We start from the raw sequence: 23895 nt of genomic DNA, 5'->3' as shown, positions 1-23895 counted from the left end.
CTGATGTGTTAACTTACAGTGAGAAATATCACACCACATGCTCAAGAAATATCATGATGGCTTGATCAAAACTTTTTTTTTTTTTTTTTTTTTTTGCCTTGTGGTCCAACCACATGGAAATCAAAAGGAGGCTTCATGAGCATGGACTCAGAACAACAGGAGGTAGATAAATCAAGCCTTTAATGCATCCTTTCCCAAAATGTGCTGTGTGCTGTGAGACATTTTAATAGATCTTTCAACAACAACAGAAGGTTCAGTAATCAAGTGAAGTTGAGAAACGCTGGATTAAACCAAGGAAAACAGCTTTCATAACTGCACATTTCCTTTGATCTGCAGATGTACACTGCGGAGTTGTGAGCTCAGATAGGCAGTTTTCTAGAATAAATTTGGCTCCCGTCTTTATAGAACACGTCAATGTCTCATGGAACGATATTATTCTACAGATACAGTTTAGAATTCACTGACCAAATTCCTTAGCCTGATATACAGTCTTACCATAGGGACAGACTTGTCAGTGGGCCTAGTGCACTTAGAATGCAAGGACTCAAGCCCTGTAACATTCACCCTTCAGGGACACGCTTACCATGAGAACTGAAATCATCAAATAACAGTACCTGAGTCTCCCTTTTCCTTTTTAGTGTTTGGGGGGGCACTGCCAATATATACTTATGTTATTGTCCGTTTTCTTTAATTTTATTTAATTCTACTAGTGATATTAAGACATTAAAGACGTTACAGCGAAGGCATGCTTGCCTACAAGTAATTTCATCTTCTTCAGATGATTTTCTCTACCTTTATTGTAAGTTATGTGTTGATTTTTAAATGTGACTCTATTTTCTTTATTTTCAATTTTTAGAGTCCTGCCACACTATAACCCCTAAATGCTTATAGAAGTATGCAATCAGAAAATAATATAACTGTGGGAAACAGATTCATAACCCCCCCCACCCCAAAGTCTATATCCAATCTCCAGAACCTGTAAATGTGTTAACCTTATATGACAGAAGGCACCTTGCAAATGTGAGTAAGTTAAGGATCTTGAGATGGAGAGATTATTCTGGATTATCTGGGTGGGCCAGTGCAATCACACAGGTTCTTGTAAGTGAAAGAGGGAGGCAGGAGAGTAAGTCAGAGGAGACGTGACAGTGGAAGCGGATGTCAGAGTGATGCATTTGCTAACTGGAAGGGGGCCATGAGCCAAGGAATGTGGGTAGCCTCTGGAAGGTGGGAAGGGCAAGAAAAGGAACTCTTCCCTCGAGGCTCTAGAAGGAGTGGTGCCTTGCTGACACTTTGATTTTAGACCCATGAGACTCATTTCAGGTTTCTGACCTTCAGAACTATAAGATAGTAAATTTGCGTTGTTCTAAACCACTAACTCTGTGGTAATTTGTTAAAGCAACAATAGGAAAGGAATAGAATAACCAACACTTTGGAGACACCTGTCCCCTGTCCACCTGGTGTTTGCTGCCCATATGCAACGTGTAGCCTGCTGGGTTCAACCTTGCCGAATAACTGATACCCTGAGCCACAGTGTCTATTTGTCCTTTAAAACTTATTTGGAGATTCATGTGAATGTCACCCTACAGTGCTATGGAAACTTAAATCTAAGAATCTTAAGAAGTTTCAAGAAGCATTAAACAAATCACTGAATGTCTCAGAAAGAGATCAATGTAGTTAGAGAGTAAAAACCTGAAACTTTGAACTCAAGATGACAACTACCTGAGAAATGTGCGTTTTTAGAGCCTCGACAGTAGAATGAACTCAGGAGAACTGGCCCATGTTAAACAAACTCACAAGACACTGTAAATAACTGTCAGGGTTCTCCAGAGGAACAAATCCAATAGGATGTGTATATAAATAGAGATGTATTTGAAGGAATTGGCTCACGTGATTATGGAGGCAATCTGAAGGGTGAACTGTCAGGCTGGAAACCCAGGAAGAAACAATGTCGAGTTCAAGTCCTAAGGCTGCCTGCTGGTAGGACCCCTTGCTTGGGGAAAGGTCAGTCTTCTGTTTTATTCAGACCTTCAGCTGATTAGATGAGGCCCACCCACATTATGAGGGCAGTCCGCTTCATGCAGAGTCCACCAATTTAAATGTACATCTCATGGAAAAACACCTTCACAGAAACATCCAGAATGTCTGACCGAACATCTGGCACACAAACTTAACCATCACATAAACCAAAATGTCAATTTATTCATTTAAATTTGGGACACTTCTTCCCATTGATTACAGTATCTGTGTCCACTAACCAGAAAACCTTAGTGTCAGAACATCTGGCAGAGTAAATTCATAAGCCTTAAACTACTTGGTGAGTGTGAATCGGAACAAGGTTGGTAGGACAGTCGTGGGGAATAATTCACTATACTGGTCAGATTCTACCAGGTGCCTGTGATCTTACTACCCTTCAAAGAAGCCTCCAACGTCTTGCCTTTTGAACTTTTCCTTGTCAGTAGATATCCATCCTTTGTTCAATGTGACGGAACACCATCTAGAAGGGCCACCATCTAAAGGTCTACAAGTCGGCCTCGCACCGACTGTATGGCAACTTAAGCTCATTTCTCCTTGAGATTTTCAATATGAAACATAGGGACAGAGAGAGAGACTAAGTAAAAGCCTTAAAACATAGGAAACAATATTTTAGTAGAAGCAACATAGAGAACAATGGAGACGAGTTCGTTCGGCAGAAAGGAACAAGGGCCAGTAGAAAAAGAAGTGAAGCCTGAAGTGCTGAATCGCGCACCTGGAAGCTGAGTGGCGTGAAAGGCCTCCAGCCAGTGAGAGCTACCCAGGGGTCCTGACGACACGCCACCTACCAGTTCTCCCACGTATCTTACAACAAATCCCATTTGTGTGGCCCGACACATTCACCCAGGCTCTAGGAAAGCCAGGTAAACCTTTACTACCTTATCAGAGAGTATACCTCTCCCAGAGCCAAAAGTATGCCTATGCCTTAGGTCCAGTGTCTAGATCCCAGGTTCTTTGGACAGTGTTGGAGACTTAAGATCCCTCTGTAGGCTTCTGACCTCATCTCAACACCATATAATTACAACATACAAGATATATATGCCCGATGTATGGTCAGGTCAGTGCTCTGACCTTGTTATTACTGCAGAATATGATTCAGCTGTTCATCTGTTTCCAGGAATGGTGTGCGTTATACTTTCAAAGCTTGTGGAAGCATTTCATCTTCCTGAGACCACAGCCCAGTCTTGCTCTACATGCTACTGCTCTATACATGCTACTGTTGTCCTCCAGGCACCTATTTCTTGATTACTCCTCAAGGTGTGTAAATATTAAGGCTGGCTGATCTCATCCACTCTGTGTGGCTTTTTGGAGGTTTACTGTCACAAGTTAACCTTATTTTCAGTTCCCATGTGACACACCTCATTTTCCCTCTTTGCGCTGACAACAGCATCATGCCTATTCAAATCCATCACTGAAAAATTATGAGCTTTAAGATTAATTACACAGTAAACATTAGGCAGAGGCAGAATTATAATGTAAAAATCCAGGCTTATTCAATCAATTTTAGTGTATTCACATTCAAGGGAGGAACAAGGAATTTGAAAGCTGATGTCAGGGAATTCTCTGACCTCCTTGAAAGTCCCTTGCCTTACAGATAGGTTAACAAGCACAGAAGCCGGCTGTCCAGGTGAGGCCAGGATTGGGGTCTCTGAGTTGAAGCAATCTTGGCAGCTGCTTCTGGCAAAGGCCAACAAGCCCTTAGGACACAGTGTCAAGTCACAGAGGGAGGATTCGGCAGGTGCTGCGTGCTCAGGCAGCGAAGAGGAATCTTGACTGAGAAGACAATGAAAGCCAGTGGCAGAATAAGACGATACGGCAGCTCCATCAGACAAGCAGGGGCCCTCTGGTCCCAGCACAGGGACCCTCTGTCTCCTGCCCTGCCTTAGGGCCGGCTCTGTAGGCTGCGGGAGACTGAACTACTAGGGGTTGTTTCTAACTAGAAAGAAAGTGTTGGTCCACAGATGAATCCTGGGCCTGGATGGTGCCTGGGCACAGGGTTCAGCTTGCCCCACTTTCTTGTCACAGGAAACAGGCTGCCACAAAAATGCCTTAGAACAGTGATTCTTCTTCTAATGGGTAGCAAGAGAACCTTTTTTCAAGTGAAATTTTTCTGTGGAATGTCAAATATATAAAAATAGTTGAAAGCGTATCAGCTCTGAACAGCCCAGAGCCCAGACACAAGGCCGCCCCACTGGGTCCCACCCCCATGGCAGCCTGAGGCCCCTCCATGGAGCTGCTGGCATTGGTGGGACACAGTGTGAAAGCTGCTGCTTTAGAATGCCAGGCAGTCTGCCTGTGGAAGTCTGAAAGCAGAAATTCAGGCAAACGTGAAAAATAAAAATCATGTATCAAGCTGACAACTTAAAAAACCTACCAAAGTTGAATCAACTGGTCCCTGGGAAACCCTAAGCGTCAAAGGCATCCTCGAATCCTACCACATCAGCGGTCTGCTGCTAGAAATACCCTTACTGGAAAGGCACCTGAAAGGCCATGCATTGCCATGGAACGTGTCATTTAGGGTCCTAAACCCTGAATTTGAGTCACAACTCTGTGACTTACTAGCTGGGTGACCCTGAGGAAACGTCTTATCACTCTGAACCCTGATTCTCTCATCAACAAGAGGAAGATCACAGGTTTCTTACTCACTTTACATTGTTATGAGGATCAAACAAAAGACATTAAAGAGGTATATAAATTGTTAAGCTCTGTGTTCATGAAAGTTGTTGACGTTATAAAAACCTGCTGCCTGCTGTATCATTCATTTACTCTGCAAATTTCTATTGAATAATATTCCAGCTAGTGTAAGACTATTAGACTGGGCTGATTTGGATGTAACTGCTCTGTATCCCACTACACAAGGCAACCGTCCCTCCCAGGAGCAGTGATGGGATCTCCCTTGTCTGAGACAGCCCCTCCAGCCCCACCCCCTGCCTGAGCTCCCTGGAGCTAGTGAAGCTTGCTCATGGGAGAGTCTACTCCTCTCTGTCACTCACTGTCACCTCCTTCACAGCTGGGGCCCCGAGCTTCCCGGTCCCCTCCTCTATACAGAAAATTCAGAGCCAGCTGACCTAGTCATTCCATGACAGACAGACCTCACTTTCACCACCGCCAAGCTGCCGGCGGCACTGCCCAACAGAACTTTCTGCAGTGATGGAAATGTTCTATATATGCACTGTGTGGTAGATAGCCACCAGGCACATGAGGCTACTGACCCCCTGAAATGTGACTAGCATTCCTGAGGAATTAATGTAATTAATTTAAATAACCACATGTGGATAATAAACAGCACAGCACTAGAAGAATGGAACAGAGGTCAATCTTGATCTTTTCAATGCAATCCAAAAAAAAAAACCACATAGTAGTTGCAACCGTATCATTTTCAAAAATAAAAACACTGTTAAATAAATAAATAATGGTGTTACCATGTTCATGAGCTCTTGCAAAAAGAGCAGATTGAGTTCCCTGTCCTAACTCAGTAGTGCTTCTCCTAATTGTTGAAGGTGGTGAGCAGAGGCCAATGTCAGACAAGAAGACAGCCTGCATCTATGGGACTTAGCACTTAGTGATCAAATGAAACCTACAATAACGTTCATCTGACACCTATTAATGATGTGCATAATCGCTGTGGTGCGTGCAGTAATTAGTTATAAAGGGTAAGTCATTCTCATAAATTACTAAAATTAGCATAATTTTTATGCCATTTGTTCTCTGGTATTAACAAATTACACCAATATCCCCAGCTTTCCTGAATTCTCTGTCAATGTTCATACATGGCCCATCTCCAGGATCAGTATCCTGGCTCTAACGCCATTGCTACGTGTTCTAATCTCAGCATTCATTCCCCACCCAAACAGTCCACCGCTGAGGTGCTGGGTGCTCCTGGCCATATTGCCAAGTTCTCCCTGTCCCACCCTTGAGATCCTGGCAAATAGGGCCATTTTCACTCTTCCCTCCTTAAAGTTTTTGCCCTGGAGGGCCAGTAGCAGAAGCTCTGAGGCAAATTGTGGATGGACAGCTCTACCCGATCACCATGCATCAAAGAAAAGGGAGGGGAGGGGAGAAAGGAAAAAGGCCAGGAAAGAAGTCAGACACTGAGCAAGGGTGGCCATTTGGAGGAGCCAGGGGACGTGCTGAAGGTGGACTCTGGGTGAATAGACAGATGGCAGTTTGGGGGCGGAGGGGAAGAGCACAGAGTGAAAGAAGACCTTGCAGCAGTTAGATGAGGGGACCTGCACTCTTGCAGATGTGATCCTGGTCCTGCAGACACACCCAACAGAAGCCAAAGGGCACGCAGACCCAGGTGGCCCCTGGGCATATGTTGTGCTGAGCAGTCCCTGGGAATGTGCTTCTAGTGGCTCTAGCTGTGACACAGATTCCACAGTGAAGAACAAAAATAACTAACATCACTGCAGTCTTGACCTCTTGGAAGACTAGAGGCAGCACAGGGGCAACAGGTAGGCAGAGAGGATAGGGCGAGGGAGAGGCTGCAAAGCCCAGGAAAAAGAAAGCTTGCGTTTCCTCTCGACTGGGAAAACTGCAGGAATCCTGCCGCGTTCGCAGGAAATACTCATTTCCATGGCAAGTGTTGGGTTATAAATACCTCAAATCGACCCTGAGCAGACCCTGCCGGCAGACTACATGCTTTCTGGGTTAAGGAGGCGGCCAGGGCTTTGAGGGGAACTAAATGGTACAGCTTCCTCACCAAATTTTCTACACTAGGGGTCCCAACAACATCCTGCTTGATATGCTTTTTCTAAGGTAGAAGCTGTCAAGTACTGGTTTATTATTCCAAGGCCCAGAAAAAAACAAAGGAGTTGTAGGAGTTCAGCAAGGCTTGTACTAAACACATCCTTTTCTCTCCAAGGACCCTCTCCATCTTCACAGTTTTCAGCTGACTCTGAAACGAAATACCAGTAACAACTACAATCCAGTCACTGAAGGATTTGTATGAGCGGCACTCAATGTTCCCACCTCAACCCAGCCTCTCCCTCTCTCTCTCTTTCTCTCAGCCTCCTGCATGACTACTCTACAGCTCTTGACATCTTCATTCACGGAGCCAGCTCAGATAGAAACCAGCAATTTTTGTTCTCAATTTAAACTCACTGGAAGGAAGAATTACCTAGCCCTGCTTGAGTTAGAAAATCTACCTTGGTTGAATCAATGGATACCAGAAGATCAGATACTTACAGAACACAGGTAAACAGTGGGGTCCCATCTTGAGGGAGTAGGAGGGTGACTGCCCTCAGAGAAGAGAGGTGTGGGCTGGACAGACACTTGGGAACGTGTTTACTGCAGTGCAATACTTCAGTGCTGTTGGTATAGACTGTCTTTGATCTTTGGGAAGAGTTGTCATCACCAGAGATGGGGAAATTCTGAAATGCAAGATGGGGTAACCTCTGACTGCTGCAAGGTTTACCTGAGACTGTCTCAATTACCTCCAAATGACCAGATAAATAAACGCTGTGTGCAAAGGAATCTGGCTCTGCCTGATTGCATGTACACAGGGAGGTGGGGTCGCAATCTCTTCTTTGATAAAGAGTTACTTTATAGGGAGGGTGGGAGGGAGGGAGACGGAAGAGGGAAGAGATATGGGAACATATGTATATGTATAACTGATTCACTTTGTTATAAAGCAGAAACTAACACACCATTGTAAGGCAATTATACTCCAATAAAGATGTAAAAACACACACACGAAAAGAATATATATAAATATCTGAATCACTTTTACTTTTAATTATTCTGAAGCCAAAAAAAGCCTTGGAAGAGAAATGCTACTGATATTAAAGTCTTTGAGCTGAGAGATTATTGTGCTCCCTCTTCCTTTCAGGGAATCTGAGAAAACCTGGTTGGGAGAAAGTGACTCAGGTGGCAGGGCGTGGGGCAACTGTTTGCGAGATCACACGGACGAGAATGAGCTTCTGCTCCCCCAGTGGAGCTAATGTTAAAGGTTCCTGTGCTAGTGATAGGTGACTAAATAACTCAAACGTCGATTGCAGTCAGTAGTATTAGTTATGTTTATTAGGCTCCAGCAGAGAAAATACGGAGCAAAGACCAGACGATTAGGCTCGCCTTTGGCAGCTGCCGACGGAAAGCAATTCTGAGCTGCGTCTCTGGTGGTGAACTCCTTATGACTAAGAAGAAGATACCAATACAGAAATCTTTCTGTGGAAAAACTTTAAATAAAGAAGAGCCTTATCTCCTAGGAAACCAATTCACTCCTCCTCATTCTCTGTTCAGAAAGATGGCCAGCTTTCCCTTTTCCCTTCCCCAATCCCATCCCCATTTCCTCCTTCAAAAGCTCACAGTTTATCAAAGCAAGCAGGCATTCTAGATGAATATATATATAATATATATATATATATATATTTAAAGTTGAATTGTATCCAGCCAAGTTTCAACACCATTTCCAGATTCAGAATCCTTTTCAAAAGATATTTGGGGGCTTCCCTGGTGGCGCAGTGGTTGAGAGTCCGCCTGCCGATGCAGGGGACACGGGTTCGTGCCCTGGTCTGGGAAGACCCCACATGCCGCGGAGCGGCTGGGCCCGTGAGCCATGGCCACTAGGCCTGCTCGTCCGGAGCCTGTGCTCCGCAACGGGAGAGGCCACAACGTGAGAGGCCCGCGTACCACAAAAAAAAAAAAAAAAAAAAAAAGAAAGAAAGAAAAAAGAGAGAGAGAATAATCCAGAGAGTATAGTATTAAGCAGGAAGAGGTCATCTGAAATCATGGGTAAAGACATGAAGATGACATAAATTATAACTGGTAGAAGATATCCATTTAAAAATAAAGGAAGGATTTGAACTGACTACCTAGATTCATTCAAATGTCATTATTTGTTCCTTTTCCACATGGGTGCGGTTTTATACAACATGAAAATGAAGGGATGTTCTTTGCAGCTTCACCTTTCCACTGGGTTTTTTCTCTTCCTCTATCTTCCTCCTTCATCCTAAAGGCAATTTTCCCTTTCTTCACTGCTTTATTCCCTCATTTCATTCCCTTTGTTCTTCTCAGGATGAAGCCGATGCATTTCTACCTTTACAGATAAGAGTTCCTGCTCACATCTTCCAGATACCTAATCTGCTTTTCTTTAGCCAGGCAGTCTGGATCAAAGCCTTGTGGATCCAATGCCCATGCAAGTTTGGATGTGGCCACTCACAGACTTATGGGTTCAAAAACTGTAAATAGACCTCTAGGGCTGTGTTGAAGTCAGGTTAATTGGTCATGGCCAGCCTAGTTTTTAAATGAAATACAGGAGAGTAAAATGGAATAGAAAACACAAGCACATGTTACTGGCAGCAAAGATAAATATTATTTCATGGAACATTTGTGTCAGTGATAGGTTACGTGTGTATTTCAGTTTTATGCACGGTATGTGTGAAGAGTCACAAAGTCACATAATGGAGCAAAGTCTCATAAATATAAGATGAAAAAGCACTACCAAGGAGGATTGAGTTCTACCTTAGTTTACTTTTACAGGCAAGATCCCAGGCGCAGGTAGTTTATTTGGAAAGTGATCCTGGGAAACAAAAGGTAGGGAGTAGCGAAACAGAGAGAAGGAAGGTCAAAGAGCCCATAAAGTGCGTGTAATGTGCTGGCTACCACTGTGGGCAACTGGTTTCCATCTAACTGGGGACACATGAAGGAACTGTGTAGAATGTGCCTCAAAACTGACCAACTAGAGCAGAGGTTGGCAAACATTTTCTGTAAAGGGTCCAATATTCAACATTTTCCTCTTCGCAGGCCGTGCAGTCTCTGGTAACTACTCAACTCTGCCACTGTAGCATGAAAGTAACCGTTGACAATATGTAAATGAATGGGCATGACTGTGTTCCAATAAAACTTTATTTACAGAAACAGGCAGGCAGGATTTGGCCCATGGGCCGAAGTTTGTCAATCCCTACACTAGAGTGATAACCTTCTCTCCATTGCTGAGCGTGCATAGACAGTGAGAAAACAGCACAAATGGATGTTCAGCATGTTTGATGTAGAACACTGGCCAGCAAGGATATATGGGAGTGTGCTGGAGTCAGATGCACTAAGGGGATGTGATGGAGTGTATCACAGATGCTGCAAGGGACCAGCTGAGATTAGGAAATTCTGGAGAATATATTCACATACTCACATCTTTGCTGAAACGGCCTCACAAGGCTCTCCTAGGTCCTAACTCATTTTTCCATACCACCTCTTTCTCTGGAAATGCTAAAACTTGGTGTTTTCATACTCAGCATGACCCATTCCCTACGGAAATTAGTAGATGCATTTTAGAGAAGTTTTTTCTTTTACTTCTTTAAAGTTAACTGTGTGTTCAGCTCTCATACCTAGCTTGGCACAGACTCTACCATTTCAAATCATTTTCTCTTAAGAGTTTCCACACAGAGGAATCTCACCTAATTATTCTTACACAGTCTAAAAGACACAGTCTCTCTTATGCTTTTAAGCTCATTTTCTTTTCCACACGCTTTCCTTTTTTCCCCAAATGGATACATCCAATTACTCTCCTCTTGGGTGTTTTAATTTCACGCATTTTTGTATACTTAGAAAGACCATAGATTGCACTACATTCACTGGCAAATCATCAAAAAGCATTTAGATGAAAGAAAATTTTTGTAAAAACATATCTTTTGTAGCAACATAAGCATAAGATCATTCCTTGTTTTAAACCACATAACTAGAGGAGAGAAGGAAATGAGATTTCATGATTTGAATTCTTTTTAATGCCTTTTTCATGTATATAGCATTTTTACAGCTCACAAAACTCTTTCTCACTGAAGTCGTGTGATTTATACATTTCCTTATTTGATCCATAGGGAAACTGAGACTCAGAGGTTAAGTGCTTTGTAAACTTAACACAGAAAATCAGTAACAAGACTGGGTCTACAATCCAAGCCCCCTTTATCTCAATATTTTGTATGTGAATTATTCACAACTTTCCTGTGAATTACAGGAATTTTAAGGGTTATTTTAATTTTTTTTTTTTTTTGGCTACTAACGTCTCACAAGGACTTTATAATACCATGTCATTCAACTTTTTCCATGTCTAGATATTGGCTATAACTGCTTGAATGTTTTTTGCTTTTGTTTTAAGGTAGGTCCCAAGCATGGCAGATTATTTGCAAAGATGGCTACAAAACCTTTTATCCCTGTATGCGCATGACTTTGCTATTCTTTCTAGTGACAGAGTCTATTTCCCCCACCCTTGAGTCTTGGCTGACCTTGTGATTTCCTTTGAACAGTAGAATGCAGCAATGTAACATAGTGGAACTTCCAAGGCCAGGCCTCAAGATGCCTCTTGAAACATGGTGATGCCATGTGAGGGAGCCTAGCTCTCTTGCTTGAGGATGAAGGACCATGGGGAAAGGGTCCCAGCTGAAATTCGATACCGAACAGCAGGTGAGTGAAGCCACCTTGAACTATCCAGCACCGTTCAAGCCTCCAGGAGACTGAGCCACATGAGTGATTCTAGATGACACCAGCAGAAGTGGGCAGTTAAGCTCATCCCAAATTGCTGACCCAGAGAAGGATGAGCAAATAAAAACAGTTGCTGTTTTAAGCCACTAAGTTTGGGGTTTATTTGTTATGCAGCATATACATAACTGATAAACTAGGGGTGAGGGATTTCATGGCCCATTATTTTGAGGAAATAGTGGACATTCCCCAAAGATCTGAAGCCATCTTTAATGCACCAGGGAATGATGAGTTTCCTCCATTTTTAAGGAATGCTTTCTCAATTCCCCAGGCTTATTGCAGAGTAATAGGATGTTAATAGATAAATAGCATACGCTTATTATATTAACGTCTCACAGAACTGCTCAAGCTCACCATAGGAGTGATTTCTGGGAGCCAAACTTCTGTTGCTTGACTCTGCCCTGGTGGCCATAATTAATTAGTCCAAGAATGGATATCCAAGAATGGATACTAGTACAGATTGGGCAAGTTTGTCTCTCAGTGGTGCACATGAAATATTGAATGGAAACCCAGAGACTGGAAATCTTTGAGAACTGAGTCTGTTTAACGGTATGGCTCTGAAAGAAAGGCTATGACTACTCTGAGGTCCCCAGAGACACACTGGTCCTCACCCTCCCTGAAGAGTAGGTGTTAACTCCTCATTAGACTCTGTGACATAATTCAGTATTCATCCAATAAATCCCCTTTCCCACATAAGCTGCCTTGAGTTGGTTTTTGTTCCTGGCTCCTAAAAAATAAGTCTAAACGCAGGTCCCAATCCCACCTTTGGCTAGGTGGAAGCCCAAGGCTGGCTCCTATGGGTTCCTCGGGGGGTCTCATTTTATAGTGAGATCAGAAAAGCTGGTATCTTACATTTCTTCATGGTTCCACCTACTGCCCAGATCAGTGCTAACATCAGATATAAGCAAGTCTCTGTCAGTAATGATTTCACTGATGAGAGCTCTCCCGCCCTGTGCTCTTATCACATGGACATCAACCCTGTGCTGTCGGGATAGGCCTTAGTGGTGGCAGTAGGAGGAAGAAAGTGTAGATGATGATACCTGCAATTGGTTTCTTAGGAAACTGGGCATTTGATGGTCTGTGGCACCCAGTACAAGGTCGTTTCTCCACTGCCCACCAGGGCAGCTCTGGCCATTCTATTTCCTTGTTCCCTGTGACATCAAAAATCTATACCCCTCTACACATTACTATAATATACTAATTTTATATGAGAAATCTTAGTTAAAAGAGCTGGAATCTTACATAATTACCACAATTCAGGGCCCAGAGAAAAGGCTGCAGGTAACAAAATCATTTTCTATTATATTTGTGCAGGGAAAGGTGAACGCTGATGAACAGCTCCTGAGGGCATCTTGTTTTCAGTAACAGCTCACATGGTCATGTGGCTAAACTTCACCTATTTCATTCAGGACAAGTCTGGGATTTGATTTAGGTTTGTTACTAAAAAGGGAAAATGACCTTAGTAAATGTCCAGGAAATAAGGGTTACCAAACTTTACAGTGTCATGATAATTTCCGCAAAGGCTGAACCAAGGATTAAAGTTAGGTGTCCCATGGGCAGATGTCATCGTGCCTGAGTCTCTTTTTTGGTTCTCTGAAAAATACGAACAAGGCCTTTGAGTGAATTTAAATCTAAGGGAGTTGATATATTTTAGAAAATAGTTTCAGGTTGTGGCCTACAGACTGATAGTGAATGTTCACATTTGGATAAGAGCAAAATCCCTGGTCCTTGATCATATTCGAATCTCTTCCTCCATCTTCAGAAACCAAAGAGTTGAGTTTTCCGTAAAAGTTATTGGTCTAAAGAAACAAATCAATTTATTCCAATTTCTTGTGAATTGGAAAAAGGAGAAAAGGGACAGAATCATACAAATGTAAAAATGGAGATGATCTCTTAATCCCACTCTATAAATAAAATTTTGCATAGGTTTTAGTTTTAGTAATCCTAAAGAAAACATACTGCATATGTAAAATCTCTATTCAAGTTAAAAAACAAAATCAAACAAAAATCCCTAAACTAAAGCTCTCCCTTTAGCCACACTCATTAAAGTTAGAGCCATTTCCTTAGAACGGAGCAATTATCTACTGATAGGACCTTGTGTTACTTAGTACGTAAATGTCTATGCTTGCGTATCATGGGCAAAGATTACATAGATACCAAAAAGACTCCAAGAAAGGAGTGAATTTGGTCATTGGCAACTGCCGTTTTTTCAACAACCTATGCTCATGACCTAGAATTCATTTTTCTTTTTCTCGTTTATTCACTCACTCTCTTGTTCACTCATTCATTCAATAGCATTTACTAATGACTGCAGTGTACCAGGCAATGTACTAAGCACTGGGGATGAAGAGAATTAAAATACAGCTCCTGTCCTCAAGAAGCTTACAATACACTCTGATCATGGAAACTTTCCAGTCTCATCCCTTACATCCAATTGTGAAAGTTAATGTAAGTCTCTTTTCTTTCCATCTCTTCCTTGTCTCCACCATGATTAAGGTCATTAATTGATGGCTGAATGATTAAAGTTGTTTTCTAGTGGAATTCCTATATCTAGCCTCTTCTCTCTCTGCAAATTCTTTATACCACTGCTTCATTCACCTTCCAAAAAGACTGCTTTGATCACGTCATACCCTTGTACACATATCGTTAGTGGCTTCTCGTTTTCCCCAGAAAAAAAAAGATGAATTCCACAACCCAACTGTTATTATCAGTATAACTAATAATTACTACCATTTAGTGGAGGCTTACTATGTGCCAGGTACTGTGCTAAAGACTTTATACACATTATGTCATTTACTCCACATGACAACCCACTCAAGCCAAGAATTCTCTTCATTTTATAAAACAAACAAACAAAAAATGATGCTAAGAGGAGATCACTAACTTTCCCAAGGTCACAGAGATAATAGGTAGCAGATTAACTCCAAAGCCCACGCTCTTAACCACTACGCTGAACCGCCATTCTGCTCTTGAGTCAGTCTCAACCCTGCGCAGGTGTGCTTCTGTACCTTTGTTCCCCCTGGGTCCCCCATACGATACGTCCTTCAGTTTCTCCGTGCCTTCCAGGTTCTACTGACACTCATTCAAGGCCCAATTTAAGTCCCCTCTCCTCTGTGAACTCTTCCTAGGCCACGCTGGTCTGCATGGATCTCCTCATCCTCTGAGCTCCTATAGGGCTTATTCTCTCCACCACTCGTTTGGCATCAAGATGTCCCATACCACATTACTAGAGAACTAGCTCATATGTCTCAGGCCCAGCAATGAAAACCCCTTGGGAGCACACGGTCCTCAAGATACTTAACAAACACCTGTTGGTTCTGTGGTGCTATACATTTAACAGGCACACGATAAATTAATACTGTGTGAGAAATGAAGAGCTTGGACATTAAAACAATGAGGGAAGACTGTCACTAAGGACGAATGATTACAATGCACATAGCATTCTCTTGCCATGACTGGTAGAAAAGGATCACGTTGGAGATGCTCTATCTCCCTGTCCCAGCATGCCATAAGGAACAGAAAGTTATAGGGGAGTTGGAGGGGTTCCCCAAATCTTGCCTGAGTAGTCAGACAAGGGAGTGTTACAAAAATCCCTGACCTGATCCTTAATTTGAATAAGATTTGTGTGGAACGTAAGCCCCAGAGGCTTACACCACGCAAGCTCCAGGGCAGAAATGGGGGACTTCCCGAACACTTGGCAGCAGCGTAGTTTGCTAAGTCTGAGCGGTGTGGATGCGGAGGATTCCCACCCTCTCCTCAAGCCACAGGAAATGGTTTTCATTACAGGTCTTAATCTAAGCCACACGGAGGGACCACAGAGCTCCTCAGCCCACCAGCCATGTCCTTCCACACTGAGCCCCTCCCCACCCAGCACATGGCAGGACGTGACGACCACCTTCCATGTCATACCTGGAGGTTAGCCAGAGAGAGGCTGCCAACTGGACAGTAATCTCCAGTGCGAAAGCCTGGCTGCAGGCTACGTGTGACCAATTGCTCCATGCCATTCTTACCTCTGTGAATTAGTGGCAGAACAGGGTCCATGCCTTCACTTCTTTGCTAAGGATAAAATGCGAGCCAGTGACTTGACAATGGAAGATTCCGAGTAAAGCCTCAGATGCCTTCAAGTAAGCATTATATTTTCTGAGAAAGGGAAGAAACAGAGGAACTTGTGGCACGTTGGATGCACATTCTCTGGAAAAGAACTGATAACATGCTACATTTGATATTAACCTTTTCTGGTTTTAAAGGGGGGGGGGGTTCATAAATTTCCATATAATTTCAGCCTCTCATCAATCCTAGGAGATGTCTCAGGCAGCAGTAAGTGTCCTCCGTTGTACGCACGTGGTAACAACAGCCCAGAGCCTGGCCGGAGATCCCACCGCTGGTGATGGGCAGCACCAGGGCTAGAACCTCTGTGCCTCTCACGCTTGCTCTAGTGCCCGGCCAGTCTCAGCACACTGTTCCTTCCCAAGACTGTAGAACTGGAATATGAAATGGCTTGGTTTGGTTTGGTTGGCTTTGCTTTTTTTGCTTCCATTCCTGTTCTGACTTTGTTCCCTTTCTATCCCTTCCCTCCCACATTCACACACTTCCCTCCCCCTCCCCACTGCCCCCCACCCTCTCATGCTGCTTCACTGGCAGCTTCGGCTGCAAACTTCCCAGCTTCACAGCCAACATTTGGAGCTCACAGATTACAGAGCCATGGCCTCAGGCTGCCTGTTGCTTCTTCTCCCAGTTGGATGAATGATTTTTTTTTTTTAAATGGAGAAGGGGTGTTTGTTAGAGAGGAAGAGGAAAGAACTGAATAATTACCGAATTAACATCAATTGGTGCTCACCTAACAACACCATCGAGACCCCAAATCATCTCAGTCTAACTCTTCAGGTTTGTGATGGACAAAGAGACATTTTAGGGGTCAAAACTCCAGGGTAAAATGCTTCCGGTGTTACAGTGTTTTGATTTACCTGACTGGTCAACATCTTGGCATGGAATAATCAAAAACACTTTAGACAGAGTTCTCGAGCGACTCCTCTCTTTTACTGCCAAGCTGTGAGGGAGAGACACCAGAGAGGGGGCGACATGTGCCGGGAGCTGTCAATCCGGCCTCTGCCTGGCCCTAAATTCACACAAAGCACACACCGTACACATGAGCCGCAAAGAGAGAACAAGGAGAAATCTGAGGGCTACGCTGTCATTCTACTTAGAGGGAAGAGAGTTCTGAAATCGTCAGAGGGAAGGCCCTACTCTGGGCCTCTCTTTTTTTCCACAGCAACATTGTTCAGGCGACTCTCACCATGATACACGCTTCCACTGAGCTTCTCGGGGTGGGGGGGAAACAGCGACTCGGGCCTCCAGTGCTTCACCGGTAATAAAGATTTTACCAGCTGCCCGGAGTGCTGCTGTGGAATCCAACTATGGCTGCCAGGCTAATAAGAGAAGAGATTCACTGTCGTGAATCAAGTAAGTAAACATGCCTGGGAAACACTATGGCAGCAGATAACACTGAGGAGAAATGAGAATTGGTACTATTTTTAGTGCTAGCTTTCTGATTATAATTATACTTGAAGAGCAACTAGCATGAACAATATAAAGGCAAAGGCAAAGTTAATTTCAGATCCTGAGCCTGCTGCAGAGTTCTTGGATGATTTGAAATGCAATGTGATCTAGAGCCATTTTTCAACCGTGTGACAGGGAAACTTGGAGATGGTAAGTAGCTGCTGGGAGGTTCGTGGGCAAATGGAAGTTGAGTACAGAAAGATTTTTTTTACTTTAGAAAAATCTCACATAGCGTATTCTGTTCACCCGTTTAAGCTAACATTTACTGAAGACTTATCTTGTGGCCAGGTACTGTGCTAATTGCTCTCATGAGAATTATCTCCTTTAATTATCACAACCACCTGTGAGGTAGGTACTGTTATTGTTTCCATCATATAGAAGCCATACAGCTTGCAAAAACTGACTTAGAATTTGAACCCAGAGACTTCGCTGGTGGTCCAGCGGTTAAGATCCTGCGCTCCCAATGCAGGGGGCTCAGGTTCGATCCCTGGTCAAGGAACTAGATCCCGCACGCAGCAGTGAAGATCCCATGAGCCACAACTAAGACCTGGTGCAGCCAAATAAATAAATATATATATTTTTAAAAAATTCTCTTAATAAAAAGAAAGAATTTGAACCCAGTCCTCTTAGCTCTAGAGCCAAATCATTGCGCTATTGTAGATAACACACCCTTCTGCTTTCTGTCCTTCGATGAGACAAGGAATCACGTCCCACTACCTCCACTGACCTACACATCCATCACTAATGACATCCATCACTAATGACTAATGACAGAGCCCACGGTTGCTGCCCCAGTGATCCAGAAAGGAAACAGTGGTTACACCTTCCCAACACACCTGGAGCCCCTCCCATCCCACCCCCATGTATCCGCACTGGTGGGAACCCTCTCCCTTGCTGAGTCCAGGCCTCACAGCAGAGGTACTCTCATCCTTCTTCCCAGATCAGAGCACTTAGAAGCACACGCTCAGGTCCAGCTTTGAACCACTACTCTTACCATCACCCAAGGAAGCAGAATGGCTCCGACAGTCACTTCCACAACTCTACGACACTCAGTGTCTCCTTCCTTCTCCTGCCCTCGAGCTAAAAAGGGCCCAGGTTCAGACTCACTAAATGTGTGTATGAAAACAACCTTCATTCACATAAACTATACCAAAGGCTGAGCTTACAGGATCAACGAAGTGAGGAACAAATTTGTCCTACATCATGTGATGCCCTGAGTGCTAACATACTAGGTGTACATGTACATGGCAATATGTACAGATGGAGCTCACTGTTAACCATTGCAAGTCTTCAGACTAAAGAAAGATGAAAACCAAACCAAACTGCCAGCATAGGACTAAAAGGAGAAAATCCCCATTGATTGCAAAACACAGCGCGCTTGCTGACTGACCACAGGCTCCTGTGATGCCGTGTTACCGAGCTCATTTCCAAGCCTATGGAAATACCTCTCAGAGAAAGCTTTATAGTGAGAGTTAATAGGACAATAGTCTTGCCGTTAAGGAAAAGTCTTATACATATAACTTGACTAGAATACATTAGTATCAGTTTAAGAGCGTTTTGGTTCCAAATGACAGAAGATCCAACTCAAACTAGCTTGGGTAAAAAGGGCCCTTGCTAGCTATTGGAACAGGCCTAGAGCTGGCTTCCAGCACAGGCTAACCCAAGGACTCAAACTCTGTCACCAGAGCCTGTTCTCTCTCCATACTGGCTTCCTCTCTCCTTCATGTTGCTTTCATTGACGGTGTCCACTTGGTGGCAGGAAAAATTGTCAGCAACTTCCTGCCCTATACTCCCTGGAGTTGGAGGGGAGCTTGAAGGATAAATGCTCTGGGCTCCACTCTGGTTGGCCTGACTTGTTTCAGGTGCTTATCCTTGATCACATCCCTGTGGTCGAGGGGTCTGAGTGTATTCTTTGGCCAAGCTGAATCACATGCCCACCTTCCACAGGGGCTGTGAGACAAAGGGTGAGTCTCCAACAGAAATCTGAGGAATTTTTTTCCAAAAGAAGGGGGAAAGGAGGCCTCAAATCAACAGATGTCCTCTACAGCCTCTCTTCATAAAACAGAAGTCCTTGTGTTCTTTTATTAAAATTATTCAGTGCCAACGCCTTAAACACTTGACTGTGAGTACACTTAAGCTCCCCCCTGCAATGTAACATTCTTAGACGGACCTAAAACATTAGCACATTTTTAAAGCTTTGGCTGCCCACTGGTATGAATACGATTGCAAAAATTATATAGGTCTAAAATTAAAAATTAAAATCAAAGACCAAGACCAAAGAATCTTGTATTTCTATCTCAGATTGGCTTCTAAGTCATGAAATGTTATCCTGCTAAATTCAAGTAAACTTTCTGTACTATTTTTCCACTGGATGTTATGTGAGGGGATTAATTTGGGGGGAGGAGACTTGCAAAGACTTTATGGTTGTGCGATAACCAGAGAACAATTACCTGGAAGCATTTAGCCGACATCCCATTGGAAGCAAGGACCGCTGTCCGGTATGGTTCTATGAACACACTCCTGGGGGAGCTGAGTTATCCATATTTGCCTGTTCTTTGCTAGATCAAGACATTTTCTGTTTATCAACAGGGGGAGTGACAGCCCATCTACAGTGGGCTGTCACTGTAGATGATACAGTGAACAACAAAAAATGGGGTGAAGAGGAAAAAACAGAGATTATTAGCTTTAAACCCCCACCCCTTTCATTTGTATCAATTTTCCTATCAGTAGCTCATGCTCTTTTTGCTTCAGGCAGGGGAACTACTTAGAAAGTGGAATAGGTTATGCTCTCCCTGGTTTGCAAATCTCTGATGCTGCTACTGCTTGTTTATTTTTTTGTTTTTAATTATTTTTTAAAGGCATTGGTAACAGAACCAAGGAATGAGAGAACATACTCATTTCTTCCTGGCTGTTGGCCTTTCTTAAGTCCATGATTTTTTTTTTTTAATTTGTTGCCCCCAGCCATGGTAGCTGCTTTCAGTTGCCCAATTGAGTCTGCATTTTAATGAAAAGCGGGGTATCCTCTCCTATTCAGTTTAGGATAATTGTTGCCCAGGCAAATCATTATAATTAAGTTCAATTTAAAAGTGAGAAACCACCTGCAACCATATGTTAAATCTGCCTGTGGATAAGGAAGTTGGTATTTTCACTTTGTATTTAATGCAAAGGTGGATAATGGTAAAATTTTCAATGGTGATGGTTGAGGAGACTTGCTTCTTTTTTTAAATGAGTAATTACAATTCACCTGCGTCGAAAGGAAATTACTTGACTCTTGGAAAAACATTTTCATTAAATAGAACTACCACTGAGCAGGCTTCTATCAAATGGATTTGGTATTGATGCAGAGAAATAAACTTATTGAGATGAGAAAAAATAAGGAGCTTTCAGTAGATACGTGAAATGAAATTGAAACGTAGAAGGATCCTATAGAAAACATTTGGCATTGCTTGGCTACCCAGCGTCCTTTCCATTGCCTAAAAGTATTCTGAATTTCCTCTGAAAAAGCTATTTCTCATTCTTATGCAGAGTTTGGAAGAATGAGACCCTCCCAAACCGAGGGCTGGTGTGACTTAAGCCAGTCAGATTAAGCCAATCAGTGTAACCCATTCCTCTGGTCAGACTAATTGGACTAGGAATCAGAGACAATGCTTGCAGGAACTTCTGGGAAGAAGAAAATTCCTCTCTCTTCTTCAAGAGTCACTTAAAGAGATGTTTTTCTCTAGAATGTATAGTTTGAAGATCTAGAACTGCGACAGCCATTTTGCCATCTGGAAGGAAAATCCAGAGTGGGAGGGGCCCCCTAGGCGTGAAGCTTTTTACCTAGGAAGGCGGACCCATGTGATCACCTTGGTGACATCATCTGAGCCATCAGATCAAGCTAGTGCTACCTCTGGGTTTCTCAGCCGTGTGTACCCACCTTTACGCTTAAACTAATTTAAGTTGAATTTGCTGTCATTTGCAACCATGGGAATCCTGGAGGAGTGAGTTCCCCACCTGGTTTGAGGCAAGGTCAGCTGACCCTCAGTCTCTGATAGGGTAGAAAAAATGCCAATGCCTGCATTACTGGGACAGTGCATTATTAGGTCAGGAGTTCGTGGGTCTGGCTAATCATCTGAATCACCAGGAAACTTGGCAAAAACACGTGTGAGAGCTTGAAGATCAATGATTTTCGGAAATTAGTTTTTAAAAATAGGTGAATTGAGAAAAGAGAACTAAGAGAAACATAATTAATGATCTACATCTAAAAGAGGAGGGAGGGACTTCTCTGGCTGTCCAGTGGTTAAGATACCACACTTCCAATGCAGGGGGAGCAGGTTCGAACCCCGGTAGGGGAAGCTAAGATCCCACGTGCCGCGTGGCCAAATAAATAAATACATAAACAGCCAAACAAGGAGGGAGAGAATATTAGAAGAAACGGGCAAATTTTCATTCTCTTATTCAGCTAGCATTCATTTAAAGTCATTTAACGGCAAAGTACTGTGATAGAACTTGGCGGAGGTGATTACAAAGCTGTGAAAGACAAATCCATCTGCACATGGAATTTTTTTAATCGGGTAGGAAAGCTAAGCAGGTATGCTCGTAAGTCCATTGCAATTCAGTACAAGGCAAGCGCTGAGAAGTTATTTCTACAGTCTTCAACAGCCTTCTAAGCATAGTCACACTCATTGTATCATTCGATTCTCACAACAACCCTTTGAGATGGGCAGTGGCACTTCGCTATCTGGCATAAAGAAACAGCCTCAAAGTACACAAAGGTAAACATAAATGAATGTCGCTGTGACATTATTTGAAAGAGAAGAAAACGCGAAACTGCGTAAATAGCCATCGATAGTGGAGTGGCTAAATACATTATGTCTCTCCGTACAAGGGAACAGTAGGCAGCTGTTAAACATCGTAAGACGAAGTTCCTCTCTGGGAAAGATGGAGTAAGGACACCCTACCCCGTCTCCCAGTGAATTAGGATTGCCAGATTGAGCAAATAAAAGTACAGACCATCCATTTATATTTGATTTTCAGATAAACGGTTAATTTTTTTAGTGTGTGTCCCACACAATATTTGAGATAAACTTACACTAAAAACGTATACTGGATGTCTTGTACTTTATCTGGCAAGCCTAGACTGAATGGAAATAAAAACCTGGACAAAATGCATGCAGAAATTATCTGAAGACTCTGAAAAGTGAATGGGAACAGGAAGATTGAGTAAAGAGATCTTGAATTATGAATGATCTGGTGGTGAATTTCCTGGGTTGTTTGCCTGTTTCCTTCCTCATCTCCCATCCTGGACTAACAACAACTCAAATCGCAGAGCTCTGGACGTGGCACAGAGAGCAAGAGTGCCAAGAGAAGCTCTCCCTTTCTGGTCTGAGTGAGAAGTGGGGCCTCGTATAGTATGGAGAGAACAGGGGAGGTTCTCTGGTTTCCTCCCTCCCTCCCTCCCCCCTCCGCCCCTCCCTCCCTCCCTCCCCAACCTCCCTCCCTCCCTCCCCCTCCCCTCCCTCCCCCTCCCTCCCCTCCCTCCCCCTCCCTCCCCCCTCCCTTCCCCTCCCTCCCTCCCTTCCTTCCTCCCCCCATCACCCCACATCATGGTATTCACACCCTTGTGTTGTTCCTTCCCACGCTGTACCAAGGTTGGTCTGTGGGCCCAACAGAATATGGCAGAAGTGATTATTTGCCACTTTGGAGGGTGTAAAGACTGTGGCTGCAGTCTTGGGTTCACTCTCTCTTGGATCACTCCATCTGAGGGAAGCCATGTCATGAGGAACCCCGTGGAGTGTGAAGGAGCTGAAGTGTCCTGTCAGCATCCACATAAGTGAGCTTGGAAGTGGATCCTCAAGTCGCAGGCAAGCCTCCGCTGACCGCAGCCCAGGCAAACACTTTGCAGCATCATGAGAGCCCAGAGCCAGAACCACTCAGCTAAGTCTCCCCCAGATTTCTGACCCCCAGAAATTGCAAGATAACAAATGTGTGCTGTTTTAAGCTACTGGGTTTGGGGTAACTTGTTATATAGCAGTATATAACTAATATGCCTACCAAAACAAACAAGCAAAAAAATCCACCTTCTCCATACGATTCAAACAAGATACAGAGTCTCATAACATAGCAGTCAAATGATGCAACGTTGATGATGCAATCCAAATTACTTGACGTATGAAGAAATGAGAAAAATTTCATTGCTAGTATATAAAAATATGATTTTTCTAATGTTGAACTTGTATACTGTAATTTTCCTAAATTCACATATTAGTGCTAGAAGCTATTTAGTAGATTCCTTAAGATTTTCCGTGTAAATGCAATCATGCTGAGTGAAAGGACCCATTCTCAAAATGTCACATACTGTATAATTCCATTTACAGACACACCTCAGAGATCTTGTGGGTTCAGTTCCAGACCACTGAAATAAAGCGAGTATCACAACAAAGCAAATCACACACATTTTTTGGCTTCCCAAGGCATGTAAAAGTTGTTACACTACACTGTAGTCTATTAAGTGTGTAAGAGCATTATGTCTCAAAAAATAATGTACATCCCTTAATTAAAAAACACTTTATTGCTAAAAAATGCTATCATGTAAGCCTTCAGCAAGTCATAATCTTTTTGCTGGTGGAGGGTTCAAATATTTCGAGAATTACCAAAATGTACCACAGAGACACAAAGTGAGTAAACGCTGTTGGAAAAATGGCGCCAACAGACCTGCTCGAGGCAGGGTTGCCACAAACCTTCAATTTGTAAAAAAAAAACACTCAATGTCTGCGAAGCGTAATAAAGCAAAATGCAATAAAATGAGGTGTGCTTGTACAAGACAGTCTGGCTAAGACAAAATTATAAGAATAGTTGCCA

General features: G+C 43.2%; 1 protein-coding gene across 7 annotated transcripts in view; it reads right to left on the bottom strand.

Annotated features, from left to right (window-relative positions):
• The window catches only part of GRIN2B (glutamate ionotropic receptor NMDA type subunit 2B), a 630348-nt gene that overhangs the window by 467692 nt on the left and 138761 nt on the right, over positions 1-23895 (bottom strand). For 4 of the 7 annotated variants that reach the window (XM_079936840.1, XM_079936832.1, XM_079936839.1 and 1 more), the window contains one exon: positions 15510-15639. The exons of the other annotated variants lie outside the window; for them this stretch is intronic. The gene's annotated coding sequence lies outside the window, so the exon portion shown is untranslated. The remainder of the gene's footprint in view (positions 1-15509; positions 15640-23895) is intronic. 7 annotated transcript variants of the gene reach the window in all.

Source organism: Stenella coeruleoalba (assembly GCF_951394435.1).
Source record: "Stenella coeruleoalba genome assembly, chromosome: 11".
Classification (NCBI taxonomy): Eukaryota; Metazoa; Chordata; class Mammalia; order Artiodactyla; family Delphinidae; genus Stenella; species Stenella coeruleoalba.
This window is presented reverse-complemented; position numbering and strand designations above follow the sequence as displayed.